Source organism: Ciconia boyciana, chromosome 12 (genome assembly GCF_034638445.1).
Source record: "Ciconia boyciana chromosome 12, ASM3463844v1, whole genome shotgun sequence".
Lineage (NCBI taxonomy): Eukaryota > Metazoa > Chordata > Aves > Ciconiiformes > Ciconiidae > Ciconia > Ciconia boyciana.
Window position 1 is genome coordinate 1,507,152 of NC_132945.1, and position 26,587 is coordinate 1,533,738.

A 26,587-nucleotide genomic window follows, 5' to 3' on the forward strand; every position below is an offset into this window, starting at 1 on the left:
TTTCTGCAGGGACAGGCAATAATTAGGCATGGGGAGAAGTCCTGACAATGTGGCGCGGGGAGGGATCCCTTCCACGCCCCGGCTCCCCGAGGAATTCCTGTCCTTAAATGGAAGGGAGGGAAGCATCCTGCAGGACAACTTCTACCAAGCCAGGCTCAACGGCATGCCCAGGAGCGTGGGAGGACCGGATGGAGAGGAGCAAGGAGGGAGGAAAGCTATTTGGGGCTGGAAGGCAGGGCATTGCGAAGAGAAGGCAGGCAATATGCTGATAATTAGCATTTGGACTTCATTATTGTGGAGCAATACTCTGATTTTATTTTTTTTTTTCAGCATGAAGTAGAGGATTAGGGCAACAAGGAGGGAAGCAGCAGAGCACCTACTTTGATGTAGGCAACGTAACGCGTTCTTGATGGAAGATAAGGTGGGAATGGATGTTCCTGCAGTTATCTCTGCTGCAACTCCCCCGTGTAACTTGGGCATGGCAAAAACCAAAGCACGTGCTTCGGCAGGCTGCACGTCCACAGCTCTCCCTTCCGCTCCCAAACACGGCCGGTCCCTGCCCCGTCCCACCCCAGCAGTCGGACGGGGGGACGGGGCCATGAGCACACCTTCTCCCCCCAGCCAGCTGCACCGGCTGAGGCTGCAGGCACCATGGAAGGAAGATCAAACACACAAGACCAACCTGCTCCGTGGCTCTGGTGCAAGTCTTAGCAAGAAGCCACGGAGCTGAAACCAGCGCCTGAGCAGCCCAGGCTCCAGGCCTCCGGCTCTGGGAGCCCCAGCAGATCTGCACGCTGACCGACTGGGCTGGGAGGAGGCAGGCGGAGCCCGAGCCCACGCACACCCCGATGCCCTTGGCAAGGGCTCCGGAGCTCGGTGCCAGCTGCAGCAGCGGGAGGGACGGCCAGGACAGACAGACAGACATCAGCTGCACCTCTTTGCCAGCTCACCAGGTCGGAGGGAGCAGCCCTCGCCCAGCCCCAGGAGCAGGGGCAAGGCACGGGGACAGCGGGACAACCTTCACCCACGCTGCTCTGAACACGGGAGTTGAATTCAGGCGGGTTATCTGCCCCATCCTCCCTGCCGGCCACGGCTCTGCCTCCACCACGCCGGCTCCAGCAGTACCCAAAGCAGCACCATGGCCACGGGGCACCAGGCACGGGGGGACAGTCGGGATCATCCCAACCCCAGCACCACCGGCACGGCGGCTGCACCTTTGCCATGCAAGCTTGTGGGAAGCAATTAAGTTTTGTGAAAGTCATGACTTCTGGAGGAAGGCAATGGATGCAGCAGCCTCACAAAAGAGCAGGAAACTTAACCCCTCAACGGCCCGTGCGGGTGGGATGCATGCACCGCGCTGCCGGCATGGCAGAGCCCGGCTTCACCTGAACGCTACCAAGTAGGTCAGCTGGCCCCCGGCCAGCACGCAGCTTCCAAAGCCTTGGGAGCGATAAAGGCTTCCCTCACCCACGGCCGGAGCCCTGACGCAATCCCAGGAGCCGGGTAGCCGGAGATGCAAAGAAGCCCCTGCCCCTCCCTCCCCTTGCTCACCCTCCCCGCCCCGCGCCAGCCCGCAGACATGCAGCGCAAGTGAACACTTGCACGCTCGCTCACGGGTTCCCACCCCGAGAGGCGGCTGGATCCCACACTCGTTTCTCCACGGCTGGGCTGAGTCAGAGGCTTCCTGGCACAGGGCTCCCCAGTGACTCAAATTCCCTCCTCCAGCCTCTGCCAGCTCCCTCCTGCCCAGAAGATGCCAAACAGGAAGCCACAAACAAGTCCAGCAGATGTCTTGCAACGCCGGAGCGGGAGGAGAAGGCTCCTATCCATCCCCCATCTCCATACCGGGAGGACCTATCACACCTCCTTGGCCAAAGCCTTGGCCAACACCTGCAAACCAACCGGTGCACGCAACACCAGCCTGCGCTGACGGCATGGCTGTCTGGGATCGGGTCAAGCTGATTTTTAGGCAGGGGAGAGGCCGTAAAGCAATCAAGGGATCTGAGAACATCCCAGCACCACATCCTGCTGGCACTTCTTCACGCTAGAACATTCAGAAAGAAGGCCTATATTTGTTTTATTTGTTTTAAGGATAAAATGACGAGCTGTATTTCTTCTATGAACGCTCAGTCTCAACTTCAGAAGCACACAGCTTCTGCCTGGGAATTAGCCCAGGAACATTTTCCAGCTCTCCTCCAACAACATCCAGCAAGACAGAGCTGCCGGCCAAAGCAGGCGGCCCTTCATCACGTGCAGAGGCAGCGCCGCGCGCGGGGCTTTCAGGGGTGCTCCCTCCGACCGCTGCTCCCTGCCCGCCGCATTCCTGCCCGCACACACACGTTTTACCCTTTGTCCTCCAATTTCCCTGATTTTTTCTCCTCCATTTCCCCCTTAGTGTCCTCCCTCTCTTCTCTAAAAGCAGGGCTGTTTCCCAGCCGAGAGACCGGGCAGCACGAGCGGCGGTGAGAAACCCCTGAAGTGTAACACCTCTCATTGCTCTTTGAGCTCTTAACCGTACATTGAGATTTTTTTTCCCCAAAATATGTTGTTTTGTCGCAAGCAATGGCTTGTGACGGCCGTCCTAGGGAAGACTGACAACGGTTCCCATCATGCGAGAGGCCAGTTCTCCAGAAAATTCTCCTTTAAAATACAGAAGGTGAAAAGCAACATTTGTCACAAGAACAGCAGAGAAAAAGATGTCCAAAAATTGTCGCAAGTTGCTCGTACGCAGTATTACAGCAAGTTCTGGGTATGAGAAATTTTACTTCAGAAGGACCGTTGAAGGCAAAAAAGAATTACGTTCTTGACTTGTCTTTACAAGGACACATCTTCAAATTTATCTTAACTGGGAAGAATGAACAGATCTCCTTTTAAATTAGCAGGGAAATTCATTGTGCCCTCGGAGCGCGTTGCTGTAGTTTGGGGGGCACCTGCTGTATTCCCCATGCATCGCAGTCTGATTTCCCTGCTTTAAGGTGGGGAGGGAATAAAAGAAAAAAAATCAAAATTCAGTCCAACCTTAACGCTGAAACTAAGACCGACGCCTGCACAACAGCGTGCTCTGGGACGCAGCCCCAGACACACACTCCATCAGACAACTCGCATTTGGGTCCAGCGGAGCGGCAGGGCACCAAGGACGACGGCTGCTCCAAGCCATAACCTCCCGAAAGCCCAGTTTCCGACCCCGCTCCTGGGACACGAGCGGACCCCTGCCCACAATCTGCCCCGGCAAGCCCCGGCTCAGCACGCCCCTTGCAACGGGGGGCAGACAGCCCCGCCACCAGTGCCGCACCGGCGAGCGCCCAGCGCTTTCGGGGCTCCGAGCAGGCGCCCGGCACCCCGATCACCCACGGCACCCGGCAGGGTCCCCCCCACCACACACCTTCCCCCCCCAAACCACCCTCCTCCACCTCTCCCATCCTTGGGAGGAGGATGGCGGCTCCGGCTTTATTTGTTTAGCGTTGGTACTACCACCAGTTAGCAGCTCACAGAGAACACCTCAGCATCCTTTCTCCTGGTGTCAAAGGCGGTGGGAAAGATTAACTACAGCCATTAAAGGTTAAAAAAAGAACCTTTTGCTGGTGCTGCAAACTGCACCCGGCTGAGCAGAGCGTGCCAGGCCGGGAGCGCTGGCCTCCGCTCCGGTTATCGGCAGCTTCAGCACTTAAAGCCCCTCAAGGTGATTTGTGGGTGGCACCTGCGGCTGCCCACCCGCAGAGCCGTGCCGGCTGCTGAAGAGCATCCCGGCCAGGCGTCCCCACCGCTGCACCCCTGGCCCCCAGCTCCCGGCCCTCCAGGTTCCTTGGGAGCGATCAGGTGGCGGCGTCCAATTTCCTCATTGTTTCGGGAGGTGTTTTCTGATGGGAAAGGTGAAAAGGGTATTTGTGAGCCTTGTAAACCGATTCCTCCGAGTTGGGTAAACAAGGGGAGCTCTGTTGGCAGCGGGATGCTGGGATGCGGGAGCAGAGAGACGGGATTAAAGAGCAGCCTCTCCCCTGCCCCGAGCTGGGGGGGGATGCTGGCGGGGACCCCCAACCCCCTGCGGACCGGGCAGCCCCCCTCGCACCAGCACGGGGAGCTCAGGGCTCCAAAAAACTCCAGTGGGACCTGCTGGAGTGACCTGGGGGCTACAAGTGGGACCTGCTGGAAGGGCCATGGGCTCGGCCGGAGCCCCATGTCAGAGGCAGCCGTCCTGGCATCATGGAAGCGGTTTGCTGGGAGAGGAAGAGGAATGGAGTGATAAGAGGTGATAATCCCCCAAAACATGCAACGGGGCTGCCCGGGGTCCAGGGATGGATCGCAGACCTCGTGTCCCCGGGCTGTGCCTAGGCAGGAGCTAAAGCTGCAACCACAGCACCGGCGTGTTCCCCGGATAAGCAAAGACCGACCCCGCGGTGCCAGCTGCCCCTTCGGCTCAACCCCGACACGGCCGGGCACAGACCCACCCGATGGCTCCGCACACCGAGGATGACCGGGAACCCTGCTGCAACCACAGGCAGAGAGACCCTGGTCCTCCCACCAGCAGCCGGGAAGCTCACACCTTGGCTTTGAGGAGGAGCAGCCGTGTGGGAAGGTGGTGGGGCTCCTAGCAAACCACCTGCCAAACCACAAGCCCACGGCTTCCTGGGCTGGCCTGTGGGACGTCAGCCATGCCGAGGAGCTCTGGCAGCTCCAGGGTTCCTGCAACCAGCAGACCCCAATGGGCACCGCACGGGGATGACCCGCTCCATCCCACCGCTGCTGGAGGCTCAACAAGCCCAGGAACACAGGGTAAGAAGGAAAACCATGCAAGTTTGGTTTGAGCAAGCTCAGGACTCATGTTGGGCATGATGCCTCCTTCCTCCACACACACACACCACGCAGGCTCCTCTTCTCCACGTGGGCATGCACGGGCTAGCAGACTGGGTCACGGTTAAACATGGACGAGCTAACATGTTCACTGCAATAGCTGTAAACACAAGTGTCCTCCAGATAAGGTATCCGGCACCTTTACAAACATGCTAGCAGTCCTTAAGCTCTTCCTTAGGGAGAACATGACTGGTAAATTGCTGGAAAATGTAATTTTTTAAAAGAATGGGTTGATGCATTTTCCAACAACCTCTCTCCCCGCAAGCCCCGGCGCTCCTTGCACCACGTGAACTATGAAATCTTTGGGGCAGCATCACCTTTCCCCATGTCCAAGAAACACGACGCACCTCACCTTATTTCAGGCTTTGCAGAAAACGGAACAACATTTAACAACAATCTCCTCCTTGGAGAAGATGCTCTAAAGCATTAATGCTGACACAGATATAAGATGACATATGCTAAATGCTGTTTTCTTCAAAGAAATCCAAAAATAACTGGATCTTACAAGGAGGACGTCTACTTCTGGCAGTGAAGGCTGCAGATGCCCGGCAGAGCGAGGCACTGCGAGAGGAGGGCAGCGATAACCGAGGTGCGTACCGCGTTTTCCAGTACGCAGGAGCTGTGTGTTTTCCTGGTGTCTGGGCAGCTGAAGACCACGTTGGCACAGCTCTCCATACCAACACAGCGTGTGGGTCCTTCCAGCAGGACCACAGCTCACACCAGCTGGCAACCACCTCAGAAAAGGGATGGGAAATGGCTCTGCAAGCTAAAGAGATCCAGTAAAAAAGCCAAAACTCTATATACAGACTGGGTGTGTTCTCCTGGAACACACTCTGAAACCTGCGAGAGCTTTGCCGATGCCCAACTGCCTGCAAAATTAAATGCCTGCCTCCCTCTGTCTCATTCTTACTTGCTCTTCTGGGACACAGCAGCACTGTTCTGCAGCAGCTGCCCAGGCACAGGGGACTCTCTCTGCCCAGGACACTCGGCCACCGGCTAGAAGAAATGTCCCCGGAAGAGTCCTCCAGACCCCCGATGCCGCAGAGCCAGGTCATGCTCCAGCCATCAGAGGGTCCCTCCAGAGCTCGCATCGGGCCACCGCTCCAAAGCTCCTCCGGTGATGCCCAGCCACCTCTGCATTTGCCAAACCCCACATTTTCACCAAGCAAGAGACATCAAGGGGTTGGTAGCAAATACCGGGACCTTACTTGGGCGGTACCGTCACAGCACCGTGGCTGAAGTCAGGCAGCATCAGGCACGGACAACCGCACGGTCCCCTGTGAGCTTGAACCGAGAGCACCAGATACCCCGTTTCATGGGGACGGGGCGGGTTTTCCCGGCGATACCCCAGGCAGGGCTGGGCTGCCCGCAGACACTGGTGCAGCAGCGGGGGTCCCCGGCCAACGCCACGGGACCCCGCACCGCCACCCAACTCACCTCCCCTCTCGAGAGCCGAGGACAATTAAAACACAGGAATTACATACTTAACCCAACGGCCCACCTCATCCGTCCCAGTACACCATCCCAGTACACCGTCCCAGTACACCAGCAGCATCCACAGCCCTTTCCCAGAGCAGCACTGGCACCCAGAGACACAGGACCCTTTCTCCTTTTCGACTCCTCTTAAATTCTGCGGGAAGAAAGATACCCTGCAGATGAAAGTTAATTACAACTTGAATAAAAAGGTTCCCCGCTCTCCTCTGCCTCCCATCTGTATCTGTCACCTTCTCGCTTGTTCAGTCGAGTTATTCGCCACCGCAAGAGAGGGTAAACAGGAGCACGTGAATCCCCACACTTTCAGATCCCACTTCTTTTACGTGCTCTTCTATTATTACTCTCCTTTAAAAAGAGCCTTCGGTCTTCTTTAACCCCCTGCTAATCTTCGTATGATTATTTTCCTTGTTTTTCTGCAGACCTCTTCTATTTCTGCTGCATCCTTTTGGAGCCGAGGCGGTCAGCACAGAACCCACCAATTTCAGGTAACTCTTTCTGAAAACAGCCTCAGATCTCCTTCACTCCTTTGGCCTCCGCTGCTCAAAGAGATATTTTTCAGCTATTCCCGCTGGCACCTTCCAGCCCCCCCAGCTCCTCGCCGTCCCCGGGCAGGGGGAACCGCCTCTGCCGAGCCCCCGCGGCCACCCCATGGGGCCAGCCTGTCCCGTCCCCCCTCCCCGATGTACTCTAAGGCCCTTTTTCCACATCTCGGGTTTAATGAGGCCCATTCAACCCTCCCAAAGACAAAAGGCCCTTCTCGTTTCCAAACGGATTTACACGACGCATCAGTGAGGCATAAACGGGTCGCCATGGCAACCCGCACCCCGACCCCCCCCCGCACGGGGATGCCATTTTCTAACTCCACTGCTCCCCAAAACCCCCCTGTTGCTTTACTACCAGCTGTAAAGCTCGGCACAGGCTGGTAAAAACACCCACGCCACCCAAAAGTGACCCCCCCCCGCCCCCAGCTGCCAGGGATGCCATTTTTTGCGATGAAGTTAAAAGATGCTCGAGCCAGCGCCGCCCCGGTGCAGGCACCCCGGTGAGCTCTGCATCGTGACCGAGTCCAGGTCACGGTCAAGCCGGGGTTCAAATTAAGCAGAAGGCAAGGAAACACCAGCTGCAGGAGGGAAATGAAACCAAAATACCCTTTTCTGCCCAGAAAGAGGCATGATGCTCAAGATGGCGCAGGCGAGTCTGTGCTCAAGCCCCAGCCCCAGCGACTCGGCTCCCAGCATCTCTCCACAGCGAAGCCGGTGGCTTTGGCGATGCCAGGAGGCCCCTCCAATGCTTCACAGACAGCGTTAGTAACCGTAAGCCTCGTATTCAAAGCCTCGTACCGTAACTCTCCCTAACCGGCTTCGACCGCTGAAGGCCAAGCGAGCACCTTGCTCACCCAGCGCAGAGCTGCCTGTCCCGGGTGGGAAGCAGGAGAGATCCCATCACGGCTCTCTGAGCTTGGCTCAGAAGTTGCACAGTCGCTGCTGTAACTCTGAAGATCAAGCCCTTACAAAATGTAAAAGGGAACGGCCCAGTTATACCTGATTAGTAAATGGAGAAAGACCAGAGAAAACCTGTTTTACCATGAAAACACATACAACTGCAGCGTCCTTCTGCAACGGGAAGCTACGAGGAGGACCAAGGTTCCCACTGCAAACGCGCAGCTTGGAGAAGGGGCTGGTCTCCAACACAGACCTCTTCTCCTAGGGGAGAAGGAATACAGAGCAACACCGGGCAAGGGCTGGCTCAAAACTTCACCCGCTACCACCGCCCAGCACGTTTCCACGAGCAGAGGTGCTTTTCAGCCAAAAAAGCCACCCACCAAGCAGCAATGCAGTCCCTCTGTACAGATCCTGCTTTTACTGGCCCTGCACCAGACGCCACGGCGCGGGAAGTCCACGAGGGACAACTAGCAGAGGTCACCAGGAAAAAAGGACGATCCCCACAGGTCTGCTCTGCCCTCTGCGCCGGCTTTCCTGCCGCCAAGCTCAGGAGTCTGCTCCACGCCCAAGTGCCTTTGGACCAGGCGGTTCCGGCAGCGGTTACACCGAGGTTATCACCGACCAAGAAGAAGCGGAGCAGAAGAGGGCCCCAGCCATCAAGGATGCTGCAGGAAACGGGGCAGCAGCCGGGCTTTGGTAAAGCAGGCATGGGTGTCGCGGTGCCGGCCACACCTCGGCGCCCGTGGCCGGCGGCTGCCACCGCAGCCGGCGACACCCCTGGCCCCACGGCCGCCGGCAGCCAGGGCCAGCCCTGATGACTCAGAGCCCTCCTGCGCTGCGGCAGGGCTGCGGGAAGGGCTTTCTCCCCGAGCCGCCCCGGTAATTAGAGCCTGGCGAAGGTACACGCCGCCGGAGAGCATCCAAGCCCCAGACTCCCCACCAGCCGCAAAGAGGATGGCCGATGGAGACCCACGGTGCTGGCTGCCCACGGGTGGACACCAAAGCACCCAGCTGGGCAGGGAGCCCGGGGAGAAAGCTCTGCTGTCCCCTCCCGCAGCGGGGACCGGCAGGTCCGCGTTTCCAGCCGCCTCTCCTTCCACGCCATCCCAACCGCAGCCCGTCGGCCACCCACAAACACCCAGCAGAGGTTGGGTGGCTTTGGGCTTCGTCCCGCAGAGGCCAGAGCATGCACCAGCGATAGCAGAGCCACCGCAGAAACCACCGGCACAGGGCCCCGCCGTGGCGGGGCTCGCCGGAGGGGGGTTTCTGTGCCAGCCCTTGAGCCGCTCGGTGCCCCCTGCTTGCTCTTGCTACACCCCCGCGGCTGGAGAAGGTGTGCACGGGCGGTGGGGGACGATGGGGGACCCCCAGCCCACCGCCATGCCGGGGCCGAGCGCTGCCAAAGGGAAGCACCCACCAAAAGGTGAATGTTTTCTTTCAACCCCTCGTTTTCCTTTGTCCCCTCGGGGGCTCGGCTAGGATGCCTCCCAATCCTCATCCACCGCTTAAGGGGATGGGTGTTGACCACCCCAACGCCCTGAGGAGGAGGAAGAGGAGGAGGAAGGCTCACAGCCCTTGCAGGAGCCAGGCGCTGACGTGAGCAGCCATGCGCTGCTCCATCTTCCCCAGCTCCGTGCAGCACCCCGTGCATTCAGATGTTGTACCCAACCCATGCAAACAAACGATATTAATCCAAACCCTGCAAGGGGGGGGGGGGAAGAGCAGGTAATTGAGGGAGTTTGGAGGAGATTTAATTGGGGCCAGAGCACTGGCACAGGCTGCTGCTGCCACCTGCAGCGCTCTCCACCGCCGGTGGCACATGGCTCTGGGGACCCCGGGCTCCCACCAGCGCCGGCCCGGGGTGCAGGCACCGTTTGGGCAGAATAAGGAGCACTGGGGGTGCCCCGGGCTCGCCCCACACGCACCCCTGCAAACTCATTATTTCTCAGCACAATAAGCAACTCCGCCAGTGGCGGAACCAAGGGCTTGGCCAAAAAATAAAGCGAAAAAAGTGCCATATTTTCTCCCTCAAGTAATATCGTCCCGCACCTCCCCTCGGAGAAATAAAGACGAGCCGAGTTATCTGATTAATGCCGTCAAGAAGCGGGGAGGCCGGGGGCCGGGGGGGCTGCCGGCAGCCCACAAAGGCGGCGTGGGGAGCGGTCTCCCCGCCGCTGCCGCCGGCATCTCCCGTCAATGGGGCCCCACGCTGGGAGTGAGGTAAGAGGGGATTCAAAGGGGGGTTTGTCAGGGGTTTTGTTTTTGAAAACGGGGGAGGGGAAGGGGACAGGGCTTGACAAGAGCTGACAGACAACTGAACAAAACCATAAGGGCCATGAATGGCAACACGGCTCTTTAATTGGCGTAGGAATGGAGAGAGAAGTGAGACAATGAGGCGCGGGCAGCGGCGGCGGGGGCTGAGGTGCAGGCAGCCAGCGCTCACCTTCTGCCTGCCCGCGCCACGGCTCTCCCACCCCGGCTGCCCGTCCAGAGGTTGGCAGCTGGATGCTGCAGCCACGACCACCATGCCCCCAAAAAAACCCAACCCCAAAGCCCCAAGGAAAGAGGAAAGCAGTACCCAGCAGAGCTCAGCATTGCAAAAGCCAGACGGCACCAGAAGCGGCACGAACCCAAACCCTGAACATGGGATGCTGCAGGTATTGAATGATCCAACGGAAGCAGATCGGGTTCCCCGCTCGGCCCCGTGTGTTTTTCGGCTTTGCTTCGGTTTGGACGCTCGTGCCCTGGCTGCAGCCCCGCTCATCCGGAGGACGGGGGGCCGGGAGGGGGAGAGAGGCAGAGGCAGGTTAAAAGGGAACAAGGTTGGATCAGCGGGGTTCCCACTCCTTCCCTGACCCCTCCGAAATAAGACGGAGGAGATTTGGTCTCCCGGTTCCAAAGCAAAGAATTACTTTGGCAGGGGAGGCAGCGGCGGCTGGGCGCCCACTTGGAAGGGAAAGCGGCAGCGGCAGGAATATGCCCAAGGAACCCAAGAGCAAGACCTCCCCGCCAAGCCCCGCTAATTCTCATGCAGATTAATCCCCGGCCGGGACAGGAGGAGGCAAATCGCAGCCCTCCACAATGCGGGGTTGGGGGACGCAGGGGAAGGCAGGCGGGGGGACTCAGCCCACCAGACCTGACACCAACCCCGGTGTTTTCCGAAGACACTCCCCCCCCCCGCTTCCCACCTCTCACTTTTCCAACTCGGTTGGAAAAATGAAGAACTGAAAGCAAAGAGCCAAGAGATGAAGTTACAGCCTGTGGTTAGCCTTCGGGTGAGAGGAATTCCCTTCCTCCCTGCGCCCCATCCCTGCACCCCAGCTAACCCTGCACCCCACAAACCCAGTTTGCAGCTGGGAGCCCCAAACCAGCCACCTCCCCACGCTTGGGTCCCCACGGGACCGTGGCTGGCCACGCTCCTGTACCCCGACCTGGCCAACACCAAGTACCGCAAGTTGCTGCTGCTGCATCCCCAGGGGTACAGGAGGGGTCCCCAAACCCCTCGGCTCCCCGCTTCACGCTACGCCAGCCGCACACGGCCATGTGGCCACCTCCGAAGCAAGGGAGAAGGGCAACCAGCCTCACACAGCCATGTGGCCACCTCCGAAGCAAGGGAGAAGGGCAACCAGCCTCACACGGCCATGGGGCCACCTCCAAAGCAAGGCAGAAGGGCAACCAGCCTCACACGGCCACGTGGCCATGTCCGAAGCAAGGCAGAAGGGCAACCAGCCTCACACGGCCATGGGGCCACCTCCAAAGCAAGGGATAAGGGCAACCAGCCTCACACGGCCACGTGGCCATGTCCGAAGCAAGGCAGAAGGGCAACCAGCCTCACACGGCCATGTGACCACCTCCGAAGCAAGGCAGAAGGGCAACCAGCCTCACACGGCCACGTGGCCATGTCCGAAGCAAGGCAGAAGGGCAACCAGCCTCACACGGCCACATGGCCATGTCCGAAGCAAGGCAGAAGGGCAACCAGCCTCACACGGCCATGTGACCACCTCCGAAGCAAGGCAGAAGGGCAACCAGCCTCACATGGCCATGTGGCCACCTCTGAAGCAAGGCAGAAGGGCAACCAGCCTCACCCATTTTTCTGAGGACTTCCACAAATACAAAACCCATGCCTGCCCTGGGGAGCAGCAGCAGCAGCAGGGACCGGGCTGAGGCCAGGGCCCGGGGAAGCCCCTTCCCCTGCCACCCGGGACCCCTGCACGGTGTGCCAGGGCTTGCACCTCCATCCCCGGAGATCCCACCGAGGGCTGGGTGACGGTCCCCGTGCACCGGCCCCACTTGCGAGCGGGTCCCCGGGATGGTTGGGGCTCCAGCTCACCCCGGGGAAGCAATGCTGTGGTTTGAAAGATTAATCCCAACATTAGGAACTGGGCAGGGAGAAGAGAAAACCCTGTGGATGGTTACCCACAGCCCGGCTGCGGGATGCCCTGCCCTGCACCAACAGGTCTCCCGGGTTTCGCCAGCCCCGCCGGTGGCGGCTGCCAGCCCGTTCGTCCCTGGGGAGCAGCGTCACCCCTCGCCACGCCGCCGTGACTCACTGCCGGGCCCTTTGATCTCCCGGCTCCCAGATGTGGCCAAACGAGTTCTGTCATTCCGGCTCAGTCTGGAAGTGCCATCTTCCCAGGCAGCTGCAAATCCCCATCCCTCAGCCCTGGTGTCATTACCGGGAACTCGCTCGTCTGCAGCCCGCCTTACGAAGACCTTCTTAACCACCCCATTATAACGAAGTGCATGCGTACAACCGCCCCGACAGCCGTCCACTACAGCCGTGCAATAACTGCCCCTGTAACCAGGTCACGCAGTACTCCTCACCTCTGAGTCAGCCCTATCATCGTCACGCTGCACTTGGCTGTGCAGGACCTTCGGCCCCACACCACAGGGGTGGATGGGTCTCGGTTTAGGTCTAGGAGAAAAAGCTAAAGATGAGTCACAAGACCTCAAAAGATTGTATTTCCCCCCCCTCTTTTCCTCCTGCACACAAACTGTGAGCGATCACCAAAGCCTGGTGAGCAAGCTCTGCAAGAACGCGTGAATCCAGCCTCCGCCTCGGGCCGTGCTCCTGGGTCACTCAGCGGGGAAGAAAACTGCCCCTTTCTCCCCAAAACCTCTTCCTAGGGCTGCCCACATTCCCTCTTTACTGAGAGGTCCCGTTCAGGCACAAAAGCCCCCATTTTCTATGTATCTACAGCCTGCGGCAAAGAGAAGGACCCTCCTAAAGGCTTCACCACTGGAAGGGGCTGGGACCCCCTGTGCTCCCCCCTCCACCGCTCCCAGTTTACCCAGTTCAGGGCTGGTCAGCACAGCGGCAGCTGAGAGAGGGGCCGGGAGAGAGGCCAGCACTACACAAGCGTGTCAGGTTTAAGCCTCTCCTCCTGCCGAAAGAGATCTGGCTCGTACTTGCTTTTATTTTTAGGCCAGATACACGTACGGCTGAACTTTAATAAAATGTACAACCTCCTGCTGGGAACAGGAGAAGGAGAGGAACCAGAAAGCCCACTGCTGTCTCGGGTGTCACGGACGCTGCCAGACCCGGAGGTCTCGGGGCTGGTGCTCCCCTTCGGCCCCTTCCCCAGGGATGTCCCCAGACCCTGCCCGGACACACGGCCCCGGCTCCCAGCGGGAGCTTTAACAAGGCGCTAAGAAAAGCTCCGGTTTTAAACCTAAAAATAAACCAGCCTTCGGGCCTGGGGAGGAGGAGGAGGGTAGAGCACCCAATGCGCCAGCCCAATGCGCAGCGGTTTCCAATTGCCTGCGGACAGGGAGCGTTCGCAATCCTCCCCCCCCCCCCCCCCCCGAGACGAAAACCTCTGACTTGCCACCCACACGCATGGAAGAACGCTGACGAGATGCCGCAGGAGACCAAAGTCTCCCCCCAACCACTTCCTCCCCCCCCAGCTTTGCTGCCAGATGCGATTCCCCAGAGCCTTGCTCCAAAATCCCGCTAGCTCAGGCATTCCCAGCTGCAGCCCTCGCCCCACCGCACGCTGTGCCACCGGGCCGGGGACACGTCCCCGCGATGCCACCATGCCGGGAGCCAGAGAGGGCTGATGCTGCCAACCCTTTTATTGCAACGGGGTGTTTATTGCAAAGCACCCGCTGCATGCACGGGGACGCTGCCAGCAGCGGGGTCTGCCCCGCTCCGGGCACGGAGCTGACACCCCACTGTCCCCCGGCACCCCCCGCCGCCCACCACGCAGAGCCGGGGTGTTCCAGGGCGCTGCGAGGCTGCACGCTGCCGGCAGACGCTTGCGGAGGGCTGCAGCCTGGGCGGCACGCTCGCTCCAAACCCGCTGCCCAACGCGCAGCACAAGCGCTCGAACCGACCGGAGCGGAGGAAGGAAAGAAGAGATCAAACGCCCACCTTGCGCGCACGCAGGCAGCGAAGGTTTCAGGGCATCCACCGGGAAAGGGGGTTTATTTACCATGCCTTAAAAAAAATCCCAAGCCAGCACCGGTGCTGCTCCAGAACCGCCCCAGTCCTGCCCCGCAGCCCCCGGGACCCGGGCAGGGCTCACCCCCCCTCCACACAAAGCCCACGACCTGCCCTCGCTCGCCGGACCCCAAATCACCTCCCCACCCCCCTGGGACCCTCGGCTCCCCCTTCCCTTTCTGCCTCCCTCTCCCAGCTCATGAAAGGCCCTTCTGAAGGGCTCCGGCCTCCAACCGTCCTGCTTCACTCCGCCGAGCTTAACGCATTTTAGTCTTGCTTTGCATTTAAGGTGCCTTTTCCTTTTTTTTTTTTTTTAATTTGTTAAGGAGAAAGTTCAAAACGTTTGCAGTGACTGCGACGCACTAATTTGGAACTTACTGCGGTGTCGACATTGCATTAAGTATTTCTGTCAACCGTGAGGACACACCATGTCTATGTAAGAAATTACACTAGCAATTATAGCTAAAGAGGCATGTAAAATTTCAAAAAAAATTTTAATGTATTCAGAAATGATAACTGACATTCTTATTAGGATTAATCTAATTTTAGTAGAGTCATTTATATCCTGCCTCTGGATAAAAAAGGAATTTCAATTTTAAAACCTGGATAAAAACTAGCATTTAAAAAAGTACTTTTAGAAGTCACCCTGCATGATTAAGCGTGATGATAATACGAGAAAGCTTAACAAAAAGCTTTGCCATTAAAGATAAACAAAACGGAAACAGAGATATTTATCAACCCGAGCAGACTATTTCAGGCTAATTCGGGACCCGGCACTGTCAGGTGTTGCTTATGGTCGCAGGTTAGTGGAGAGCAAAAGGGCCACTGGAGATAACGGGGATGGGCCAGGAAGATGCTCGGGGCCGGAGCAGAATTTTGCCTCCAGATGCTGGGAGCGTGGGATGTATCCTGCGCCCACAAGCAGGGCAACGCCAGGCACCGGCGAGAGCGACACCGAGCATCCCTAGCCTGGGCAACCCCCGTCGGACGCGGACGGGGAGCGACTGCAAAGCACAGAAGGGATTCAAAGACTGGAAAAAAAGTGGAAAAAAAAAAAGTTGGGTGGATTTAGCTTATCCAAAAAGAAAAAAACCGAAGAGATTTAACACCAAGGTCCTTCGCAAGGAGAAGCTACGGGGGACGGAGGTCTCCTTTACCAGCGAGCAGGGCTGCGGACGCAGCCAGAGCAAGGAGGGAGGGCAGCCCAGCATCGCCCATGCCACCCAGGGAGCAGCGCGGGCTCCTCTGCGGCTCTGGCACAGATCAGTTGTCTTGCAGAAAAATGTGTTGTTGGCCTCGTGCGCTGGTCTCCGTACTGTTGTAACGCAATGGAAATTGATAGTTTGAGTGATAAAGGTCCTGGCAGTCTCCATGTCCCAGAAGCGGACACAGGGAGCCTCCTTGCTCCCTTTCCCGACCGACCCAAGGAGGATGCCTTTCCACAACTTATGTTTCCTGTTACGTACATCTTAACAACAATAAAATAAACCCCAAAAAACACACAGCAGTTATAGGACCCGGCTACACCAGGCGAGAAACCAGCTGAGATGCCTCCTCCAGGCATGCACGTTGCTCATGTCCCCCACGTCCGCATCCTGCACAGCAGCGGTGCTGCCACGGACGTGCCCACGAACACCACGCGCCGCGGTACGCCGACGAGGAGATGTTCAGCCTGCCCAGGATGGGGAGGACGGGGAGGCAGGAGAGCGTGCGGGGATGGGACAGGACCGGGGAGCCTGCGCCCAGCCAGGGATGGGAGCTGGGGCACCCAGCACTGACCGGGGCTGGACCCCTCTCCTCTCACCCGCAGCCCCCCACTTAGAAAGGCATTAAGCACGTAGGCAAGACACAAAATGATTTAAGAATATGTGCAAGGAGTCAAATGCCAAAGAGGAAAAAAATAGTCCCGGGCTGATTATTTTATTTTCTACTGACAGTTTCAGCCACAACGGCCAATAAATCCCGATTACGGATTTTAAAAATGCTTCCTGCAGACACTTGGACCATCAAGGCAATTCTGGGCTCCCATAACTCCTGGTTTATGATGGTCATACATGTCAACTCTTCGCAGAGCCCAGCATTTCAATAAAGATGACCATAAACCTAGATTAGAGATTAAAGGACTGACTCAGAAGTTTGTCAGAGGAAGAAACAAGTTCCCCTGCAATTGCCTTGCCATTTTTATACCGACTAACAGTTGGGTTTTTTGATGGTTTTATACCAGCAGTAAATTTTCGGACTGCCAACGGCTCGGTGCGCAACAACAACCACCCGAGGAAGGCGAGGGCGGCAGCGGGGAGGTGCAGGGAGGACGCCAGCCCAGCCACGGGCTCAGCCAGCAACGCGCAGATGAGAAGTGACAGGTCTCCTCTCGGGCTACCCATCATCTGCGACGGCACGGGGATGCGGACACCAGCTCCGACCGACCTTCCCCGTTCTCCCCTCCCAGCCCCCCGACCTGTCAGACTGCTCTCCAGGGAGCATCGCTGTCCTCGTTTCTCCTCCTCTCGCCCTGGCAGGGTCGGTAGCTGCCAAGCAGAAGCACGCGAGCGCAGGGGAAGGCAACAGGAGAGCAGCCGCCCCCCACGGGCTCCCCGCCTCCGGGCAGGACCAGGGACCAGGGACCCCAGGGCCGATGCGCACGGGGAGCATCCCCGGCCCCCCGCTGCCGGCAGCCGCCTCTCACCCCCAGCTTGTCAAAGCAGCAGCGACAAGCACGACAGGGATGCCTTTTAAACTATAAAAGCCGTACGTTTATTGTGCTCTTGTTTCCTGGATGAATATGCTGCTTCCTTTCAATAAGTGCTCTCTTAGGAGAAGGAAAAGGGAAAAATAAAAAAGCAGCAGAAAGGAAGGAGGATGACTCACGGCGAGGCCACATCTCCACGAACACGGGAGAGCTGCCGAGACGATGCCAAGGCCGAGGGCTGGGATCAAAAGGACGAGAGCGGATCAAACACGCGCCCTCCCCGGGGAGGGGAAAGGTCTGCAGGAGCTGCCGGGGGGAGGAAGGTGGGACGCAGCCGTGCCCTCCTGGTTGGCCTGCTTGGGTTGCAAGAAGCCATTTCCCCTTCCCAAGATTCAGCCACTACTTTCACATTTTGAACGGGACTCTCCGGTTGTTTGATTTCATTAAGACACGCACGCAGGGCTGGCCCACGCCAGGACACAGGCGGTGATGGGGACGGGGAGGAGCAGTAGGAAGCATGGGTGCACCCAACACGCGATGAAAAAAATGCCCTTTTCCCCAGCAAATGAAAGAGCTGAGCCCGGAGCTCAGCGCTCCGAAGGGGGCCGGTGCCCTTTCTGCGGGTGTCTCTCAAAGTCTATCAAAAAGTCCCATTTACATCAAAATGCCCTTCCAGACATGCTTCAATTTTACTTTTCCCCTTTCATCTCCTTCCACCCTCCCGCCCCACCTCGCAGCCCTATTGTACTCGCAGCATCTCACGCGGTGGAGAGGGCCGAGCGGGCTGCCAGCGTGAAAGAAACAGGAGAGAAAGAAAAAAGCTTTAAACTAAGGGAGAAGCCGGAATCGCTCCTGGTCCCGCTCCAGCGGGAGCCGTGACCCCCTCTCCTCCCGCCCGCTGCTTGGCGGCTGCCCCGGGGGGACGGCGCTGGCCGCGTCCCCACCACGGGGACAAGGGACGGGGACTCGGGCTGCCCCAGCCTCCGCTGCCGCCCGGGCTTTCTGGTCAGGCTCCGGTAACCACAGATGGTTTTAATGAGCTTTAACAAAAGCCTCGGGCAAGGGTTGCAGAATGCACAGTCCTGCACCGCTCAGCACCCTCCCCTCGGCACCGCCGCCGTCCCCGGCCAAGCAGCACCCTGCACACCCCGCTCCCAGCAAGGCGGCTACTGGTGGCACTGGGACAGCCCAGCAAAGCGCTCTGGGCATGACTGCGCATCCCAGCTGGCGACGAAGGGGATCAAGTTTACGTCCCTCCCTCTCCAGATCAGTCCTAAAATACGCCAGGGGAGCTGGAACATCCCCCTCCGTGCCAGGCTCTCCTCTGCCAAAGCCGTGTCCCACCTTTAACAGCCGCCTTCTCCCAGCCCTGGCCCCGACAGCACCGCATCCTCGCTAACAAACTTCTGCAAGACCCTGGAAAGCAGAGGCGCTTTCCCCAGCCTGCCCGCCTGACATCCGAGCCCAAGAGCGAAATCCGCTCCAGGTTAGGACAAGTGCAAATGAGGTTTAATGCCGGCCTAACCCATTAAAGCCCAGCTCTAGCAGCGCACAATCCTGATGCCTTTTGCCGGGCTCTGTCCACCTGCCCTGACACGGAGCTTTTCCAGTCCTCCCTTCCTATTGTCAGCGTCTATTTTTAACCCCAAGCATTATTTCTCCCTGCGTGACTTCAGACACTCTCCGGGGACGAGGTGGAATTGCTGAGCTGGTACCAGGCAAAGTGACTCAACTCTCACCTTCAGAAGCGCTACAGAAATCACAGGAGTAGTAAATTTTCCTCGGTTCACATTTTCCTTTCTCCTTCCCACCAAGCTTTGTCTGGGGCTAAAAGCAGGGGAAGTTGCAGGGAAATAAAAATCTGTGTCCGTCAGCAAGCAACACGACAGCGAGCCATTTTGCTCCCTTTTCTTCCCCAGCACCTTCATCATCAGCCAGATTTACCTCTACCGCAGCTACCTTGGGAAAAGTCCTGCATCAACACCCATTGCCGGTGTAAATCAAGGTCAGAACCGTAACCTTAAAATAGGTCTTATGAGTCGAGGCTCCCATCTACCAGGCGCGGGGAGCCAGCTCGATAAGTATGCAGAGAGAGGCACACATCCCCGGTGCAAAAGGGAGGAGGCGTTTTCCTCGCGGGGCCCTGGCCGGGCTGAGCACGCCGGATGACAACGCTTCATTACTCCCTTTCAGCTCGTCCTCCCGGCGCTGCAGAGCAGTAATTAACGAGAAGGTCAGCAGCGAAGCCCTTCAAGAATCTCTACCTTCAGGGGAGTTTATCAAAACAACCCACCATTTGCCTTCTTCTAATTCACACACTGCGTAAACCCAACGCCAAACGCTCAGAGATGTCCCACTGCACGAGCAACACGTGCGCTGCCTTAGCCAGATGTTTACATTATTTGGCATTAAGAACCAATAAATAATCATAAATACTATTGCTAGCAACGATGCTCTCTGCAAGAAAGCCCAGATGCCAAAAAAAGCGGTGTTTACGGCACAAGCATCCCGAGGCGGCGTGATCCGGGAGAGCCGCCTGCCGCGCACGACGCAGCCGGCGCTGCCAATTCCGGATCGCGTTCCCAGTGCCGCAGCACTCGGCCTTGCTCGTAAAGCCCCAGCTCGGGGGCTGGCGGAACCAGGAGAGCCCCAGCCGCAGCTCGCAAGCCGACCCTCTCCCACGTCCGCTCCAGCCACCAGAAGATGGGGTGAAATCAAAAGCCATCGCAGTCTGAGCTGTTCGAAACCACTCGGGCCAGCCCCGCTTTTCGGGCTGATCCCCGGGTTTTGCTTGCTGGAGCTGGCAGGGTGCTGGAACACACACGGCCTTGGCGACGAGGGGAGGCAGCATCTGGAAGCAATTATCCCACCGCTCTTGTATCTGTCACCCGCTCCCCATCCTTGTGTAAGGAAACCATTCATACTACCAACAAATCTCTTTATCTTTAATAAACTAGGAAAGGGATTCTCACCCCCTTCCCCGACAAGAATTAGGCAGCGGAGGCTTTCCCAACGGAGGGCACAGGGCGGGCAAGGTCCCTCCTGCCAGGTCCCAGGCACACGGGGTGAATTGGGTGCACCAGGGACGGGCACCTGTAGGTACCTTAAGGAGAAAGCACTCTCGGATAAGAAATACAAAAATCTCTCTGCTCCGTCTGTGCACTGGTACGATGCTGCAGCACGTTAATGCTTTACTTGCAAGTTTGATGTCCCACAAACCCCCGACTGCTTTACAGGCATGGATGAACTCCTGGGAGCTCTGCAGGATGGTCCACGCGCCTCCATCCTCAACCCACGCGCCTCCATCCTCAACCCACGCGCCTCCATCCTCAAAGAGGAAAAATAAGGAGGAAAGGGCCTTGCCTGGGAGAGCAGGAGCCAGAAGGACTCCGCAGCCCTTCCCCACCCCAGACGCCCCCTCCCCAGGCTGGGGACAGCAGCAGGAGTCCCTGCCGTTGCCCCCATCCCGCAACGCGCCCGGGCACGACATGCAGCCTGCACCCCGAAAGGGGTAAAACCCAGCCGAGAAGGGATGCTAGGCGGGCACCGGTGCTCTCCCAGCCAGGCGGCATGACCAGCAAACCCCCAGCCCCGCTGACCGGTTGGCACCCTGAAAGGGGGGCACCCCCACCCGCCTTCCCAAGCCCACCGGCTCCACGCGCAGCAAAAGGAGGTGGTTTTGGAAGACTTCCGTGCCTCTCCTGGATGTTATGAAACCAGCCAAGGAGCATGAAGCTGCCTGCCGTGGGTGGGAACACCCAGGGCTATATGAAGAGCGCTGTAGGATTCCTGCGTGGTATGGGAAAGCACGCTGCGCTCCCCCACCCCGCACACGCCCTTGCAGGGTATTTTTTTATTTTTTTTTCCTTGAGAGAGAGACTGGGTAAGCACAACCAACCAGCACAGCCCCACGTGAAGGGGGTAATTAGGGATGCAGCACCCATCGCTAACCATGTCAGGGCAGAGATCAAAAGCATCATCAAGTGTTAAACCACCCTGGGATCGGTAACCACTCCTGGAAAGGGACTCGCATGGGAGCCCCTCGCCCCGGTCACGCAGGACCGTCACCGGAGCCAGTCCCTGGGAGGGCACTGGCTGCTCCCCACCATTACCCTGGGGTGCCACCCCCTCCCCAGCCCTTTTGGGAACAAAGTTTAATTCTGCAAAGGAAAACGAGGGGAAAAATCCCAAGACATGAAGCTGGCCGGCTGGCCTACCCACCAACACGTGCCATCTCAAGCGCTCTCAGCCACCAAAGCCAGCAGGGGCTGTGCCCCTCTCCCTGCCGTCACCGCAGCTACAGGGACGGGGTGGCCCTGCAGAGCCTCCCCCCGAGCCCCAGCATCCATCGCTTGCAGGGAGGGAACACCCCAGCACCCTGCGAGCGGGCTCTCCTCCATCCTCTGTCCCCACCAAAGAGCTTTTCTGTAGCTCAGGCACGAGCAAAAAAGAAAGAAAACAAGAAAAAGTTCTCCTACTGCAGCAACGCCAAGGGGCACAAAGCCGTGCCGGCGCAGGACGGAGGGGTGGGAGAGGGCTGGGAGGCACAGACCCTCCTCTCCTCTCCTCTCCCTCCGCCGACCCCGGCCCCGGCCCAGCACCGCTGCCTTGCCTGGCTGTTGCTGCCCCAATTATTTCAGCAATTAGCTACAGCCAAGGCACCGCTAACGAGGATGCAGGGGAGGGAGGCACATCACCAGAGAGCACGTGCCAGCACGGATGTGCAGGCAAGGGTGCACAACCAAGCCGCGTCCTCCCAAAATTTACACGAAGAAGAACAATACAAATTTAAAACCAAACGCAGCTGAAGGGGAAATTCCAGCTGCCTCCAGCCCTTCGCACCTCCGAGCGCCTTCCTGAAATCCCAGCCCGGCCGGGCCCCCCGCTCCCCTCGGGCAGCGGGGACCGTGGGGCTCCGCGGCTCTGCCCAGCGAGAGGGAAGAGGCTCTGGTAACAATGGGATGCACCGGTGCCAGCTCCGGAGGGGATGCTCATGGACCACCCGCCCGGCTGCCCAGGGACAAGGGACAGGCTAGGCGGGACAGCCGGGTGCAGGGGGGACAGGCAGCGAGCCAGAGCGCAGGCAGCTGCCAAGACCCCGTCTCTTGCTCGGTGCGAGGGGCAGCGTCCCATCCCGCCAACACGGGGGGACGCGCCGGGGCTCGGCGACTGCAGGCAGCGGTCACCACGGCAGGAGCTGCGCGGAGCCCCCCCAGCTCAGCCCCGCAGGAGAGGGGCTGCTCGCTGATGCATTGGCCAGACCTTTCCCTAAAAAAACAGAATTTTTTTTTTTTTTTTTAAATTTCTTCCTCTAAAATAATTGACTAATTGGCCGAGCCCCAGTTCCGTGCTGGGAGTGGATCCCAGGCTCACTCTTGCATGAAGAGTTTATTAAAGACATCAGAGGAGGAGAGGAGGGCAAGGCAGAGCCCGGCAGGCCGGGGGAACGGGGCGGTGCCCACAGCCAGGTGGAAATTTCCCATCGCGCCCAGAGGGAGGAAGCCCAAAAATTAATCCCGGCCGTCCCCCGCAGCGCACCCCTGCCCCAGGCAGGGCCTGAGTCAGCCGGGGCGAGCATCACGGCCCCCGCGCCCTCGGGAGCGCGCCGGAGGGAGCGGGAGCGCGCGGGGCCGCAAGCACGTGTGAGGGAGGGGGTCCGCTCCCCCAGGGCACGCAGCCCCCATCCCCGCGCCCGGGGCCGCCCCTCCTCTCCTCCCTTTAATCGCCAGCCCCAAAGCAGAGCCCTTTTAGGGGAAAGTGTAACGCAATACCTGGAAAATTTCTCCCACCCGCTCTCTGCTGCCGGCTGCCAAATTTAAAACATATTTGCTGCTCGGCCTTGAAGAAACGTAACCTGCTGCTTAATTCCAACACGTTTATTCTTTGGGGGCAACGAAAAAATTCGCACTGCCGCTGGTGGCTCCTCTCCTTACACCCCGCAGCCCTCAGGGGTGGGAGCTGCCAAAAAGCTGCCTGGGAGCCGTCCACCACCGACGCAAGCACCGAAACGCCGGGGAAGGGCAGGAGCCTCGCTCTGCCCGTCCTGCCCTGCCTGTGGCACCGGTGCAGGCAGGGCAAGAAGTTTTTGACCGGTGAGTAGGTGCCCCTGAGCCCCGAGCATCAGCTGGGGGTGCCGCTGACCCGAAAGCCCTTGGGATGTGCAAAGCCCAGGGCAAGGCAACGCTGCGGAGCAAGGGAAGGGGCAGGGACCACCACCTGCCCAAGGGAGAGGACCCCTCCTCAGAGACGGGGCCACCCCATCCTCCCCGCCTTGTGGGGGGCCGGGTGGGTGCCCACGCAGCCCCCGTCCCTCGCCCCGCCACCCGGGCTCCTCGGCAGGAGGAATTTTCCAGCGGAGCTGGGTTTGCGAGGGGAGGCTGGAGCGGTGGAAAGGGGCCGCGGCAGCGCGGGGCTGGGGGAGGGCACAATGTGTTTAGCAGACTGAGCGATCCGACAGGGCCCATTAAAGGAAACAATTTGTAATACAATAATTATTATGTCGTTTCTCTGGACTCTTTCCTAAGCCTCTCTTTAAACAGTTAGAGGCTTGACGGGCCTGTATAAAGCAGACATGATCTGTAGGGCTGAGGATGCTTAAGTGCCCGCATGTGCCGAGACGAGGCAGAGAGGGGTGGGCGCACGCCACGCGCCCCGTGCTCTCGCCCGGAGAGACGGGAGCTCATCCCGGTTTGCTCGCGGCCCTGCGTAGCCCACGAGGGATGGCAGAGGGATCACCAGGAACACACGGGACACGGGGAGCCGATGCTCCCCAACCGCAGGGGGAGATGCTGGCGGACCCCCAGCATCACCAGCTGAGGGGTCCTCTCCCTGCACGGTGCTGGGTCTGGAGCTGGGCTTGCTCGTGCTCATGGCCGGGGCCATGTCCTGGCAGCACCGGGACCCGCAGCTCCCCTGGCTCACGCTGGCTCCGCTTTTATGCTCTGAAGTTCTCGGCCGCACATCTGAAGAAAGCGGCGGTAGCGAACAACAGAGCGAGAGCGCGCGAGAGCGAGCAACACAAATCCCCGGGATAATGAGCCCGGAGGAGGGAGACGGTGGGCTCTGTCTGAGGAGGGAGCCGTGCTTTTATTGAAGAGGCCTAAAAGGGCTGTAAATCCTCAGATTCAAAGGCGAACTCGAGCTCTTTCAAGTCTGAGGAAGGCCTGGGATGTGTCAGCCGGGAGGACTAACCACGCCGCGTCCCCTGCTGAAGTGGCCTCTTCAGCAAAGCCGCGCTGCAGCCCGGGATATTACACCCAGATCCTTTCCATATGCTGCCCGCCCGGCTGCAGGCAGGCTACACCGGCAGCCCTGCCGGCACGGGGGGAGCCCGCCCTGACCCCCCGCCCGGGCAAAAACCAGCCACCCCCCCAGTTTTAAGGGGGGAAGCGCCTTTGCACCCATTCCCCCTTTCCAACGCACATCGACAGTTTGCCCCCCGAAACCCTGGTGGGAGCCGGGGGGCTGCGGACCTCCCCCTCGCGTTCGGCTGCGATACTACAGCGAGCCCAGACAAAGAATGCCGGAGCCCAGCACCATCACATCCCCGAGCATCGCCGCATCCCCCAGCGTCGCTCCGCACTGCCGCCAGACCCGAGGCTGCCGTCCCTGTGTGCAAGCCCACGCACCAGACTGCGCTCACACGGTTCAGAAACCCATGAAAACGTTAAAATCGGTAACAAAGAGAAGACGGTGTCGGGTCTCAGCCTCGCCACTAATGCATGTGCAACCGCAGACGTTTCCCAGCCTTAATGAGAAGAAAAACATGCAAACACTCAGTGATCAATATTAATGGTGTAAGAGTATTTAAAGCTGATAAGCTGTGAAAACGCACTTTGCTTTTTCTGAAGTACCTACTCAGAAGCTGTTGGATGCCGAAAGCCAGGCGGGGCAGACGGTCCCCGAGGCTGGGCTCGCGCTGCAAGGCGCTGCCGGGTGCAAGGGATTGCCAGGAAACGGGACACTCGTGTCCCATCACCACACGTGGAGCGGCGAGGCAGGCTTGGGTGCCACCAAAACCAGCCAGGACCCCCCTCCCAGGGAGGGCACCCACCCCAGGCCTTCGCAGGGAAGGGGACCCAGCCACAGCAAGGAAGGCACTTCCAAAACGCCAGCCTGAAGGTGCAGGGACAGAGAGCTGGCGCAGCGTCCCCTGGGCATGCCACCCCCAGCGCCTCCACACTGGCCACCAGCAAGAGCCAACCCACGTCAAACCGCGCTAACGCGAAGCCTCTCGCCGCAGCCCAACCCCGCCGACGGCCGGGCCAGCAGACACGGCGCACGTGGACGTACGCGCAGGCGCGGCGTCACGGCGGGACGGAGCCCTTGGAGAACACCGAGGGAAGTTCATGGTTGGACGCAAACAAACCCCCCCCCCCACTCCGGCTCTCCGCGCAGCCCCCGCAGCAGCCCCGCTGGCAAAGCCCGGTCCCACGGCCTTGGACAGGGGGAGCAGCCCACCTGGGAAGGGCCGGCTGCGGGTAGGAAAAGGTTATTCCAGAGCAGCCGGGCCAGGGTTATAAATAGCTGGCATTTTTGAAGTGCAGCTGCTCGGCTCGGCCGGGGCGGCACTGCCACGCCGGCACCTGAGCCGGGTCGGATCCCGCCCAGGGGCGCCGGCGGGGAGAGCTCGCCGAGGAGAAGTCGCCGCTCGCCGAAACACGGCGAGTAACCCCCCAAACCCGTCCCACATCCTCTGGCCCTCCCCAGGGAGGGGGGTGCTTGAGGCCCCTCGAGCCCCCCGTCCCCTCCAGGCATCGCCCACGGCCTCTGTGGGGTTTGGCTCCAGCCCCACGGGAAGGGCCCTGCTCCCGAAAGCGCGGGGGCCGTGCAAACCCCACCTCGTGCACCAACCCAGCCTAACCAAGCAGAACGTTTAGCCCCAGCTTGTCCGACTTGTCTGGGACCGAGCCCGGACAGGCTGGCGGAGCCAGGAGTGCCGGGATCCCGAGGCTCCAGCACAGCCATGAGCAGAGCACCGGTGCTCCAACCGCAGACGACACGCAGGGGGCAAGAAAAACCTTCCCGAAGGATGCTGGGTGCGCACCGAACCTCTCCACGAGCAGGTGAACCACCACCACCCCCCTCCTGCTCGCCGGAGGGGGTTTCTCTGCCGTGCTGCCCCAGAGCGAGGGACGGGAAGGAGAAAAGCGTTGGAAAGCAGCAGAAAGGACCCCAGCTCTTCGGAGGCGAGCACAACAAAAGCCCCGCAGCACCGCCGCCACATTCCTGCCCAGATGTGACGCCGAGATAGCGCCGAGCCCAGAGTCCTCCTCCTGCTCTCCCGATACAAGCAATCATTAATTAGACACAGAATGGATTTCAGCTTTGTTTCTCCCCACCCTGTTTCAGCTGCCAGACTCCAAGTAGCATGTGCTACTGATCTGTACAAGATGTTTTCCCACCGGACCCCAGCGCTCCGCAGGCAGAGCGGCTTCCCAGCAGCACTGCCATCGCTCTGCTGACTACGGGGTGCCCTGCCAGCGGGGCAGGGACCGGAGAGCCACGGGGAAGCCGTGGAGCAGGTGGGATGCAGAAATCCTGCACGGAAAGAAAGGGCCATCCCTACCGGTAAGCCCCCAGTTTCCAAGGGACAACCCGAACACCTCCTGACGGGTGTCGTGCAAGGGGCCGCACATGCATCGGGGCTCTTTGCAATCCCCACGACCCGTA

General features: G+C 59.5%; 1 protein-coding gene across 3 annotated transcripts in view; it reads right to left on the bottom strand.

Moving 5' to 3' along the window:
* The window catches only part of EFNB1 (ephrin B1), a 56,716-nt gene that overhangs the window by 25,048 nt on the left and 5,081 nt on the right, over positions 1-26,587 (bottom strand). The window lies entirely within an intron of this gene.